This window comes from Canis lupus, chromosome 9 (genome assembly GCF_003254725.2).
Source record: "Canis lupus dingo isolate Sandy chromosome 9, ASM325472v2, whole genome shotgun sequence".
NCBI lineage: Eukaryota > Metazoa > Chordata > Mammalia > Carnivora > Canidae > Canis > Canis lupus.
This window is the reverse complement of record NC_064251.1, coordinates 13765590-13779832: the sequence shown is the minus strand read 5'-3', so window position 1 is coordinate 13779832 and position 14243 is coordinate 13765590. Positions and strand designations below refer to the sequence as shown.

Here is a 14243-nt window from a genome sequence, read left to right as displayed (position 1 = left end):
ATCCATCCTTCTCCACCCCTTCCTATGGGGAGCAGTGGTCTGAAGATGGAGGATTCTCCACAAAGATTCTCCCTTTACAACAGATCTTTCTGCAACATGAACTGAATTACGCTTGCCCCCTTCATTACTCATCGTGCAGTTCGAACAAACACATCACACCCTCATGGCACTTAGTCACTTGCTACAAACTCTGCAGAGATCCCTTCAACTGAGAATAAATAAGGCTCCCTGATGTTAGGTGATAAAGAAGTATTCTAACTAAAATTCGACTTTATCCTAATAATGTGACAGACAGTGTCTCTAAGTGTCCTTCCTTTTGAACTCAGGCTCCTAAATCAAGAGTTACATGCTCCACTGACTGAGCCAACCAGGCGCCCATTGATCTTGTTGGTTTTGTTTTTTTTTTTAAAGATTTTATTTATTCATGAGAGACACACACACACAGAGAGAGAGAGAGAGAGAGAGAGAGAGAGAGAGGCAGAGACCCAGGCAGAGGGAGAAGCAGGCTCCATGCAGGGAGCCTGAGGTGGGACTCGATCTCAGGTCTCCAGGATTACGTCCTGGGCCAAAGGTAGGCACCAAACCGCTGAGCCACCTGGGCTGCCCCTGATCTTGGTTTTGATTCTTTCTTTGGAAGTGTCCTTCCTCTCACTTCCACATTTCTAGTCTTTACCCATCTTGCAAGAGAAACTTCAAATGCCACAGCCTTCCATGAGACCCTAACTGGCAGCAAGCTTCACCATCCTCAAAACTCCCCCAGCATTTAGGACACTTGAAGGTGGGGATAGCATTTTCTTCTTTGTACTCTGCACCACCACATGTGGGTTACTGAAGTCATACGCTCTTGGATATCCTAGTATAAGTTACTAGGCATGTCCTGTTTCATGCTAAACCCATAGAAAACTACCTGTACCAGGTGTCACAATGCCCTCATCAAGCTGTTGATTCTGCTGGTCAATTTTAAACCTCTGAACAACAATAACAAAAAACCAAAACCTCTGAACAGAGTCCTGGCATTACCTGTACTGCCTATACCTGGGTGTCTCTGTAACCTTCCTGGGCCTTGCTCTCAGCCATACTTACCCAACTCATCTCACCCTTTCACATACAGCAGCATAGTCACTATACTTGAAATTACATGTAAACTCTGAAGCGCTGTACGAATCCCAGTCTAGGCACAGTGTGATTATTTCATCTTAATTTATTTTATTTTCACATCACTTTGACTAAGGAAAGTGCAGGCAGGGCAGTTACATAATTTTCAAAGTCAGGACAAACTGAAAATATAGGGCTCTTTCGTAAAAAAGCAAGTGAAAAGTGTCATTAAAGGTAATACAAATAAACCTTTTCCCTTTCTTCTAAAGTGTCTTTCTCACTTTGTCATGGTGCCTTTTGCTATTTAATGCTGTGGTCCCTTGTGGCATGGGTGGTACTTACAGGGCCTGGCCCTACAATGAGATGCAGGCACAACCAGAAAGTGTTACAGACATTAAAATTTGAACTCCATATACTTTTCATGTGTCAAGAATTATTATTGCTCAGGACGCTGGGGTGGTTCAGTTGGTTAAGCGTCTGCCTTTGGCTCAGGTCATGATCCCAGGGTCCTGGGGTGGAGCTCTACATGGGGCTCCCTGCTCAGCGGGGAGTCTGTGCTTCTCTCTCCTCCCCCACTTGTGCTCTCTCTTGCTATCTCTATCACTCTCTCTCTCTCTCTCAAATAAAATCTTTTTAAAAAGTACATGAAAAAAAAAGTACATGAAAAAAAAGAACTATGATTTTTTAAAGATTTATTTATTATTTATTTATTTATTCATTTATTTATTTATTTGTTTGCTTGTTTGTTTATGAGAGACAGACAGAGAGAGAGACAGAGAGAGAGAGAGAGAGGCAGAACAGGCGCTAAACTGCTGAGCCACCCAGGGATCCCGAAAAAAAAAAGAATTATTAATCTTTTGATTCTCTTTCCTAACCATTAAAAAAATATAAAAACTGTCCATAGTTTGTGAGCCATAAAAAACTCCAGTCAATTAGATATGGCCCTTATAGTTTCCAACCTCTGAACTAGATGACTTTATTAACTGAACATTTAAAACCTGCATAGATTGGGACGCCTGAGTGGTTCAGCAGTTGAGCATCTGCCTTTGGCTCAGGGTGTGATCCCGGAGTCCCAGGATCATGTCCCATATCGGGCTCCCTGCATGGAGCCTGCTTCTCCCTCTGCCTATGTCTCTGCCTCTCTCTCTTTGTGTCTCTCATGAATAAATAAATAAAATCTTAAAAAAAAAAAAACTTGCATAGACTGACAGAAAAGCTTTTGTGCAAAATAAAAGGAAAATGTGGCTGCCTGTAGAGATGAAAAGTTTGTGGTAGTTCAAAGAGAAAAATGGTAGGAGATGTGAAACATCACATGATTTTCAGTAGATTACATTAAACTCAAAGCAGTACCAGATTCATCCTGTAAGCAGCAAATTTCAGAAAAATGTAATTCACCACAGCAAATTAAAGATGCTAATTTCAATTTTATTGACTGTAGTTCTGAATTATTTTTAGTACTTACTTTTCCCTGTACAAATCTTATCCATTCAAAGCCTAGGTCTAACCTTCTCTCTCTAACAATATTCTAGGCCTGTGGCTCCAAATAGAAGTCCAGGAGTGATGCCCTGTAACGTTAGAATATGGGTGAGGTGAACGGAGAAAAATTAGGGCAAAATAAAGACTTCTTCTTAAAGGTTAATTAGCAAAACAAAGCCTTGGTAACCTTATGTCAGATCCCAGGATCCTTTGGAAATTATACAGACCCGTGATACCAAAAGTTCGGGAAACACTGCTGCAGATTTTTCTTTATATAGCACTCCAATACTCATTTGTTTGGCATACAAAGGTGAACTTGTATCACTACTGATTTTGCTTTGTTGGCTCCTCATCTAGACAGGAATGAGCACATAAAAGGCAGGAATTCTGCTTCTGTGTCTAACCAATCCCTTGGATCCTTACTTAGTTGATGTTTATAGGAACTTTCCTCCATCTTTTTAAATTTTTTTAAAAATTTATTTATTTATGATAGTCACACAGAGAGAGAGAGAGAGGCAGAGACATAGGCAGAGGGAGAAGCAGGCTCCATGCACTGGGAGCCCAACGTGGGATTCGATCCCGGGTCTCCAGGATCACGCCCTGGGCCAAAGGCAGGCGCCAAACCGCTGCGCCACCCAGGGATCCCAATTTTCCTCCATCTTGTAGTTATTTCCTACCCAGGCTGTCTTATCCAATCATTATCATTCAGTAATTTTTATTTTATTTTATTTTATTTTATTTTATTTTATATTTTATTTTATTTTATTTTATTTTATTTTATTTTTTAAAAGATTTTATTTATTTATTCATAGGCACAGAGAGAGAGGGGCAGAGACACAGACAGAGGGAGAAGTAGGCTCCACGCAGGGAGCCCGACGTGGTACTCGATCCCGGGTCTCCAGGATCACATCCCAGGCTGCAGGCGGCGCCAAACCGCTGCGCCACCGGGGCTGCCCTCAGTAATTTTTAATGATACTTACTCCCCCTACTTCATCTGCTAACAGTTCCTAACGGAGGCTGTTCACTTGCTTCTTCCTGAACCATAGTCCCATTTGCCCTGGCACAGGGGATCAGCAAGAAAGGCTTAAGACGGGATCCCTGGGTGGCTCAGCGGTTTCGCACCTGCCTTTGGCCCAGGGCGCGATCCTGGTGTCCTGGGATCGAGTCCCGCGTCGGGCTCCCAGCATGGAGCCTGCTTCTCCCTCTGCCTGTGTCTCTGCCTCTCTCTCTCTCTCTCTGTGTGTCTATCATAAATAAATAAAAATAAATCTTAAAAAAAAAAAAAGGCTTAAGACCTTTAGCCAAATACCAGTGTTCCTAACCGATACTCTCCCAAAGGTTTTAGTATATTTGCACATAATACTTTTATTTTTTAAGAAGAAATTTTAAGTCTTTTATTCTTCTTTTTACAGTAGGCTCTATGCCCAAGGGGCTTGAACTCATGCCCAATACTTTTAAAAAATTAATTAATTAAAAGATTTTAAAAATTTATTCATTTGAGAGAGATCACAAGCAGGGGGAGCAGCAGAGGAAGCAGCAGACTCCCTGCTGAGCAGGGAGCCAGATGCAGGCTTCCATCCCAGGAACCTGAGATCATGACCTGTGCCAAAGGCAGATGCTTAACCATCTGTGCCACCCTGGCACTCCCCCCATACTTATTTTTAAAAAGAACTTGAGTTTGAGCCCAAACACTGCCACTGAGGAGCAAGCAATCTTGAGCAAATCCCTCAGCTTCGTGGGGGTACCCAGCGGACTCAGTTAAGCTTAAAACTTTTTTTTTTTTAAAGATTTGATTTATTTATTCATGAGAGACAGAGAGAGAGAAGCAGAGACACAGGCAGAGGGTTCCATGCAGGGAGCCCGATGTGGGACTCGATCCTGGCACCCCAGGATCACGCCCTGAGCTGAACCACTCAACCACTCAACCACTGAGCCACCCAGGCATCCAAAGCATAAGATTCTTGATCTCGGGGTCATCAGTTCAGACCCAATGTTAGGCATAGATCTTACTTTAAAAAGTTTAAAAATTAAGAAAAAAATCTCTCAGCTTCTCTATCTGTAGGTAAGGGATGAATTATTATTATTATTTTTTTTTTTTTGAGGGAGAAAGAGCATGTGCGTGCAAGTGGATGGGTGGGGGAGCAGAGGCAGAGGGGAAGAGACACTCTTAAGCAGGCTCCACACTCAAGAGTGAGCCAGGGCTCAATTTCATGATCCTGAGATCATGATCTGAGCCGTAATCCAGCCAGACACTTAACTGAGTGAGCCACCCAGGCACCCCAGGGATGAACTCTTAATAGCTATGGCACTTCCACTATCATATACAAATCAGTGCTACACAAACATTTGCAGCATCTCTATAATGCGACAGATTGACAGATTGCCTTTTTAGTTACATAATTTCTTATTAAAATCTCTGAAAAAAAAAATCTCTTTGATCCAGGAGAGAGGAAGCACTGAAGATTTAAAAAGTTCTCTGTGTTCTCTGTTACACTATAAAGGAAAACTATAATAGAATTAAAAAAAAAAAAAAGATCAGGGGGACACCTGGGTGGCTCAGGGTGTGATCCTGGGGTCCTGGGATCAAGTCCTGTATCGGGCGCCCTGCAAGAAGCCTGCTTTTCTCTCTGCCTATGTTTTTGCCTCTATGTGTCTCTCGTGAATAAATCAATAAAATCTTAAAAAAAAAAAAAAAAAAGGCAGAGATTTGAAGCAAAAGTAACTAAGATCTATAGTAGAGAACAGGTAAGAAAACAGACTCTTTAAACATTTCCAGAGAAATTCCACCCTAGGGGATCCCTGGGTGGCTCAGCGGTTTGGCGCCTACCTTTGGCCCAGGGCGTGATCCTGGAGTCCCGGGATTGAGTCCCACATCGGGGTCCCGGCATAGAGCCTGCTTCTCCCTCCTCCTTCGTCTCTGCGTCTCTCTCTCTCTCTCTATCATAAATAAATAAATCTAAAAAAAAAAAAAAAAAAAAAAAAAAAGAAATTCTACCCTATAGAAAATGCAACCACATATTGCCAGTAGAATTATTTCAGAGAAATATTTAGCATCAAAAATACAACAGGGAACAGCGCTACTCATTAAAGATAGAAGTACAGACAAAACTTCCTTTGAGGGCAGCCCTGGTGATGCAGCGGTTTAGCGCCGCCTGCAGCCCAGGGCCTGATCCTGGAGACCTGGGATCGAGTCCCACGACGGGCTCCCTGCATGGAGCCTGCTTCTCCCTTTGCCTGTGTCTCTGCCTCTCTCTGTGTGTCTCTCATGAATAAATAAAATCTTTAAAGCAAACAAACAAAAAAACACACAAAACTTCCTCTGAAACCCTAAACACAAGTAACTTAAACACACACTTACCTATAAGAGAAGTAAAGTACTAATTTATACTTAGGGTATCCTGAAAAGTTTAAATAGCTTATTATAAAATTACAAATTGAAACCCAAAGGAACCAGAATCTCATAAAGTTTCTAGGTCCAAATACCAATTTAGAGGAAATCTGAATTAAGAGAACTTAAAAAATGATACAATAAAAACATCAGCATAACCCAGACTAGAAATCCTACAGGACAAATGCCCTAATTTCTTCAATCAATGCAATAAAGAAACAGACAAACAAGAGATGGTAAGGCGGTTTATATATTAAATATCATGTAGGGCAGCCCTGGTGGCTCAGCAGGTTGGTGCCGCCTTCAGCCCAGGGTGTGATCTTGGAGTCCCGGGATCAAGTCCCACATCAGGCTCCCTGCATGGAGCCTGCTTCTCCCTCTGCCTGTGTCTCTGCTTCTCTCTCTCTGTGTCTCTCATGAATAAATAAATAAAATCTTACAAAAAAAAAAACAAAAAAACACCATGAGACTTATCAACCATTACAATGGGTAAACTTTACTTGTCCCGATTCAAATAACTTGTAAAAATAAAAGAATAAAATATTCAGAGATGAAATTATCTGATGTCTGGGATAATATAAGAAGTGGCACTAAGAGGAGGTATCAATAAAACAGAATTGGGAAAGTACAGATCACGGCTGAAGTTGGGGAATACATATTTGGGATTCATTATACTCTTCTTTTGTTATGTTTGAAACTGCCCATAATACAAAGAAATGAAAAAAAGAAAACATCAATCTTTTCTTTTTATTTTTTTATTTATTTTTATTTTTTTAAAGATTTATTTATTTATTTATGATAGACATAGAGAGAGAGAGAGAGGCAGAGACACAGGAGGAGGGAGAAGCAGGCTCCATGCCAGGAGCCCGACGTGGGACTCGATCCTGGGACTCCAGGATCGCGCCCTGGGCCAAAGGCAGGCACTAAACCGCTGAGCCACCCAGGGATCCCAATCTTTTCTTTTTAATATTTTATTTATTTATTCATGAGAGACACAGAGAGAGAGGCAGAGACATAGGCACAGGTAGAAGCAGGCTCCCCATAGGGAGCCCAATTAGGGACTGGATCCCAGAACCACCGGATCACAACATGAGCTGAAGGCAGATGCTCAAGCACTGAGCCACCCAGGTGCCCCTCCAAGTTCACTTTAAAGTAAAATAAAACATCTATACTCTAACTATACCTTATATGGCATACAATTTAACATATGACTTTAACAATAAAATATCCAAATAAGACACTAACGCATACAAATTCATCCAGAAATGAAAAGTGGCCAAGGATAATTAGGTTCACATGAAATAAATATATATAAAATATATAGACTTATTTATTTTAGAGCAAGAAAACACAAGCGAGAGGTGGAGAGGGAGGAGGAGAGAGAATCTCAAGCCGACTCTCCACTAAGCATATGGCTCAACACGGGTCTTTTTTTTTTTTTTTTTTTTAATTTTTTATTGGTGTTCAATTTACTAACATACAGAATAACCCCCAGTGCCCGTCACCCATTCACTCCCACCCCCCGCCCTCCTCCCCTTCCACCACCCCTAGTTCGTTTCCCAGAGTTAACAGTCTTTACGTTCTGTCTCCCTTTCTGATATTTCCCACACATTTCTTCTCCCTTCCCTTATATTCCCTTTCACTATTATTTATATTCCCCAAATGAATGAGAACATATAATGTTTGTCCTTCTCCGACTGACTTACTTCACTCAGCATAATACCCTCCAGTTCCATCCACATTGAAGCAAATGGTGGGTATTTGTCATTTCTAATAGCTGAGTAATATTCCATTGTATACATAAACCACATCTTCTTTATCCATTCATCTTTCGTTGGACACCGAGGCTCCTTCCACAGTTTGGCTATCGTGGCCATTGCTGCTATAAACATCGGGGTGCAGGTGTCCCGGCGTTTCACTGCCATCTGTATCTTTGGGGTAAATCCCCAATAGTGCAATTGCTGGGTCGTAGGGCAGGTCTATTTTTAACTCTTTGAGGAACCTCCACACAGTTTTCCAGAGTGGCTGCACCAGTTCACATTCCCACCAACAGTGTAAGAGGGTTCCCTTTTCTCCGCATCCTCTCCAACATTTGTTGTTTCCTGCCTTGTTAATTTGCCCCATTCTCACCGGTGTGAGGTGGTATCTCATTGTGGTTTTGACTGGTATTTCCCTGATGGCAAGTGATGCAGAGCATTTTCTCATGTGCATGTTGGCCATGTCTATGTCTTCCTCTGTGAGATTTCTCTTCATGTCTTTTGCCCATTTCATGACTGGATTGTTTGTTTCTTTGGTGTTGAGTTTAATAAGTTCTTTATAGATCTTGGAAACTAGCCCTTTATCTGATATGTCATTTGCAAATATCTTCTCCCATTCTGTAGGTTGTCTTTTAGTTTTGTTGACTGTATCCTTTGCTGTGCAAAAGCTTCTTATCTTGATGAAGTCCCAATAGTTCATTTTTGCTTTTGTTTCTTTTGCCTTCGTGGATGTATCTTGCAAGAAGTTACTGTGGCCGAGTTCAAAAAGGGTGTTGCCTGTGTTCTTCTCTAGGATTTTGATGGAATCTTGTCTGACATTTAGATCTTTCATCCATTTTGAGTTTATCTTTGTGTATGGTGAAAGAGAGTGGTCTAGTTTCATTCTTCTGCATGTGGATGTCCAATTTTCCCAGCACCATTTATTGAAGAGACTGTCTTTCTTCCAATGGATAGTCTTTCCTCCTTTATCGAATATTAGTTGACCATAAAGTTCAGGGTCCACTTCTGGGTTCTCTATTCTGTTCCACTGATCTATGTTCAACACGGGTCTTGATCCCATAACCGAGATCACAATCAGAGCCAAAACCGAGAATTGGATGCTTAGCAAGCATACTGAGTCATCCAGGCATCCCTATTTTATTTATTTTTTTAGATAAGGTCTAGCCCCCCCCCCCCAAAAAAAAGAACTTTAATTTGTTAATCTAGAAAATGTAGGTACCTCATCACCTCTCATACTAAGGTATTTGTTTCCTTTTTTTTTTTCCTTAAAGATTTTATTTATTTATTCATGAAAGACAGAGAGAGAGAGAGGCAGAGACATATGTAGAGGGAGAAGCAGGCTCCATGCAGAAAGCCTGATGTGAGACTTGATCCCGGGACTCCGGGATCAGGACCTGAGCCAAAGGCAGGCACTCAACTGCTGAACCAGCCAGGTGTCCCGGTATTTGTGTTTCTGGGAAAGCAAATCAGTGTCCATTGTGTGGGGAATATGGAACCAAAGAGGTGAAAGAGTGGCGCAGCGGTTTGGCGCCTGCCTTTGGCCCAGGGCACGATCCTGGAGACCCGGGATCGAATCCCACGTCGGGCTCCCGGTGCATGGAGCCTGCTTCTCCCTCTGCCTGTGTCTCTGCCTCTCTCTCTCTCTCTGTGACTATCATAAATAAATAAAAATTTAAAAAACAAACAAATAAATAAATAATGTCCTTTTGGCAACAATGCACCCCTTTCATAAATTCCCTCTTCCCTTCCAGGGCAGTTAGTTTTTAAGTAATCTTGGGCATACTCAAGTATGCCTGTGTGGCATACTCAATTGGGCATCTGAGTCTTGGTTTCGGCTCAGGCCTGCTCTCAGGGTCCTGGGATTAAGCCCCCAATTGGGCTCCACTCTCAGCGAGGAGTCTACTTGTCCACCTCCCTCTCTCTCTTTCTTAAATAAATAAAATCACTAAAGTAAGCTCTATGCCCAGCATGGGGCTGAAATGTACAACTCCAAGATCAAGAGCTGCATACTCTACCAACGGAGATAGTGAGGTGCCTTTCGGGCAATTAATTTTTTGGTGTTTCACTCAACAAGTTGTCCATGATCTCTAATCTGTTCTACATAGATACTACTAATTTTTTTCTCTAATTCAAATCATTCTTTCATCCTTAAAATTAGACAATTTCACTTTTATCTATTCCAGACTTAAACCACCTAAATTTTGATCCCATACCTTGATGGTTACCACCTAAGGAGCTCTGGGTTTGATGGGAAAATTTGCTAGGTCTTAGGAGCAAAAGTGCTTTCTGCTATCTGCATATTCATGCCATAGGTATTTAGAACCTACCAGATAATCTATTGAGCATTATATAGATGGCACCCCATCACACAAGGTGTTCCTATAAACTACATTCCAAGGACTACTGTGAAGCAGGTCTTATACAAAATTTTTCCTACACAAAATTAAACAGTAATTCAGAGTCATATTCATAATATTAAACACCAAATTACAGTATCTTGTCTTAAAATAAGTATAGAATACCATAGCACCTGGGATCTGAATTGTATTAGAAAGGAAATCTGTAATACACAAAACCACAAGTTTATCTGAGGTGCCTGGGTGGCTTAGTCAGTTAAGTGTCTGACCCTTTATTTCAACTCAGGTTATGATCTCAGGGTCATGAGATTGAGCCCCACATCAGGCTCTGCACTCGTGTGGAATCTACTTGATATTTTCTCCCTTTCCCTCTCCCCATTCATTCCCCTACTTATGCTCCTTCTCTCTCTTTAAAATAAAATAAAAAAATAAAATAAAAAAATAAATAAAATAAAATAAAATAAAAAAATAAAATATCCAAACAGCTTTAATAATAGTACATTGCTTTCTTAAGATATGACAAGGTTCTGGGAGGAAGTAACTTAAAATGATGACTCTTGGGACACCTGGATGGCTCAGCGATTAAGCATCTGCCTTCAGCTTAGGGTGTGATCCCCAGTTCAGGGATCAAGTCCCATAATCAGGCTTCCTGGGGAAGAGCCTGCTTCTCTTTCTGCCTATGTCTCTGCCTCCCTCTCTCTGTCTTATGAATAAATAAATCTTTAACAACAACAACAACAACAAAAAAGAGGACTCTTGAGGTGCCCAGGTGGCTTGGTTGGTTAAGTGCCTGCCTTTACCCTAGTCATGATCTCAGGGTCCTGGGATGGAGCCCTGCATCCAGCTCCCTGCTCAGCAGGAAATCTGCTTCTCCTTCTCCCTCTGCTGTCCCCCTACTTGTGCTCTCTCTCTCTCCTTCTCGTTGTCAAATAAATAAAATCTTTAAAAATAAGTAAGTAAATAAAATGATGACTCTTCAGAAAAGTTATCCAGAATTTTTAACATGTACTTAAATTTGTCTATAGCAAACAGAATTCAAAATATTCTGCTAATTTGGGTATGCTTTTAAGTGTCCCAAAATTATAATGATGATGATTTAAAGAAGTGGAATGGTATAATCTAAAGTCACACGTCAGTTTTGCTAAGTACAAAGCTGTGGGAACTGCACGAGACACAACATTTAGGAATAAATTACTGGTAATCCTTTTCAGGCATAGAGTTTTCTGAGTCTGAAAACTTTTAAAGAATTGAAATATATTAACTATGTAAAAATGTTTTTATGAAAATATTAAATGAAAAAAATAGGGACACCTGGGTGGCTCAGCAGTTGAGTGTATGCCTTCAGCTCAGGGGGTGATCTTGGGGCCTGGGGATTGAGTCCTGCATCGTCCTCCCTGCAGGAAGCCTACTTCTCCCTCTTCCTATGTCTCTGCCTCTCTTTCTGTGTCTCTCATGAATAAATAAATAAAATCTTAAAAAAAAAAAAAGAAAGAGGAAAAAATAGATCACGCAGTACATGTTCAAATATAATAGCTATTTAAATTTGTGAAACAACTCTATCCATGTATTTGGCCATCCATCTACAGATTAGAAAGCAGACAGCAGAGATGAGAATTGTGGCTATACAGCACAGCGTTCAGTTTTAAAGTGAACTTTATGCCAAAACAATTTCACAATTTCCAATCACAACCACCTAAGTAAAAAAAAGAAAACTGATTCAGGGAAAAATTATCAATAGATCTAAAGCCACTGTTGGAGAATATTCCACAATAAGATAATCACTAAGTCTCAAAGATATATACAGGTTACTTCTGGGGTTACAAAAGGGAAAGGCAGAGGCAATCTGGTAAACCCTACCTTAACTAAGTGATCCAATTTAACATCACCTATGATGGGACAAGTCACATCAATGGCTCCTGATGCTGTGCCTTCTCTGTAGCATTCCCTGTCAAAAACATTTAATCTGAATCTAATCGCGAAAACAAGATAAATCCAAATTGTCATGGGAGGTGGGTGGGGGTGGGGGTGACTGGGTGGCAGGCACTGAGGTGGGCACTTGACGGGATGAGCACTGGGTGTTATTCTGTATGTTGACAAATTGAACACCAATAAAAAATAAATTTATTTAAAAAAATAAATCCAAATTGACAGACATCAGCAAAATGATTTCTCAAAATACAATATGTAGGGAGATTAAGGAAACATGAAAAATAATTACAAGGCAAGCTCCTTGAATGGATTTTAGCAGGAAAAAGTCCAGGTATAGGAGACATTGCTGAGAAAATTGTAGAAATCTGAAAAAAGACTCTAATCATTCCAAGTAGTACTGTATTAATACTAATTTCCTGAATTTGGGACGCCTGGGTGGCTCGGTGGTTTATTTATTTATTTATTTATTTATTTATTTTTAAAGATTTTATTTATTCATTCATAGACACAGAGAGAGAGAGGCAGAGACACAGGCAGAGGGAGAGGGAAAAGCAGGCTCCATGCAGGGAGCCTGACATGGGACTCGATTCCAGGTCTCCAGGATCACACCCCAGGCTGCAGGCAGCGCCAAACTGCTGCGCCACTGGGGCTGCCCTTTTTTTATTTTTTAAAGATTGATTTATCTATTTATGATGTACACAGAGAGAAAGAGGGGCAGAGACACAGGCAGAGGGAGAAGTAGGCTCCATGACGGGAGCCCAACGTGGGACTCGATCCCAGGACCCCAGGATCTCGCCCTGGGCCAAAGGCAGGTGCCAAACCGCTGAGCCATCCAGGGACCCCCTGGCTTGGTGGTTTAGCGCCTGCCTTCGGGCCTAGAGCGTGATCCTGGAATCCTAGGATCAAGTCCCACATTGGGCTCCCTGCATGGAGCCTGCTTCTCTCTGCCTGTGTCTCTGCCTCTCTCTCTCTATGTCTCTCATGAATAAATAAATAAAATCTTTAAAAAAAAAAATTATTTTTCCTGAATTTTATAACTGCATTGTGGTCATGTAAAATAACAATCTTGTTTTAGAGGATTAAAATGATGTACTTATGGGACTAAACTGAATTATGGGATTAATCTGGATGTTTGCAAATAACCCTCAAATGATTCATTAGAGAAAGAGAAAATATATAGAGCGGTAAAAACAACATGGCAAAATGTTACCAACAGGTAAGTTTAGGTCAAGAATAAATGGGTCTTCATTCTTTTATCTTAAAACTGATTTGGTAAAAAAAAAAAAAAAAAGTTTTGGGACTAATTTTTTAATTTAATTTTAATTTTTTAAAATAAGATTTTATTTATTTATTCATGAGATACACAGAGAGAGGCAGAGACATAGGCAGAGGGAGAAGCAGGCTCCTGCAAGGAGCCTGATGTGGGACTCAATCCTGGGTCCTAGGATCATGCCCTGAGCCAAAGGCAGACTCTCAATTGCTGAGCCACCCAAGCCATCCATGGACTAAAAACTTTTTAAAGGAGTTAGGGCAAAAAGTCCATCTTTGTTTTAAAAGTTCTATACATGAAAAAAAAAAAAGTTATTATACATGATCCAAGGGCACCTGGCTGGCTCAATCAGAAGAGCATGTAACAGGAGCCTGGGTGGCTCCTGTAACAGCTGAGCCTGGGTGGCTCAGCAGTAAAGTGTCTGCCTTGGGCTCAGGATGTGATCCTGGAGTCCCGGGATTGAGTCCCACATTGGGCTCCCTGCATGGAGCCTGCTTCTCCCTCTGCCTATGACTCCGCCTCTCTCTCTGTCTCTCATGAATAAACAAATAAAATCTTTTTTTTTTAATGTAAACAAATAAAATCTTCAAAAATAAATAGAAATAAAAAACGACTCTTTGGGGACGCCTGGGTGGCTCAGCAGTTGAGCATCTATCTACCTTTGGCTCAGGACGTGATCCCAGAGTTCTGGGATCAAGTCCCACATCAGGCTCCTATATGGAGCCTGATTCTCCTCCCTATGCCTGTGTCTCTGCCTCTCTCTCAGTGTCTCTCATAAATAAATAAAATCTTAAAAGTAAAATAAAAAATAAAATAATAAGATAAACAAACTTTATTTTTATAGACGTAATATGTCATAAGACACAAATGAGATATAGTTTGGTGTTACAAGAAATAAGAGGCAAAATGTACGCTGACTATATGTAGTGAACACCAGATGGACTTACTTTCCAGAAAAATTACTGCAAACC

General features: G+C 40.9%; 1 long non-coding RNA gene across 1 annotated transcript in view; it reads right to left on the bottom strand.

Moving 5' to 3' along the window:
* The window catches only part of LOC125755807 (uncharacterized), a 44333-nt gene extending 38388 nt beyond the window's left edge, over positions 1–5945 (bottom strand). Inside the window, exon 1 of the long non-coding RNA XR_007413153.1 lies at positions 5399–5945. This is a non-coding gene — a long non-coding RNA (uncharacterized LOC125755807). The remainder of the gene's footprint in view (positions 1–5398) is intronic.
* Positions 5946–14243: the final 8298 nt, after the last annotated feature.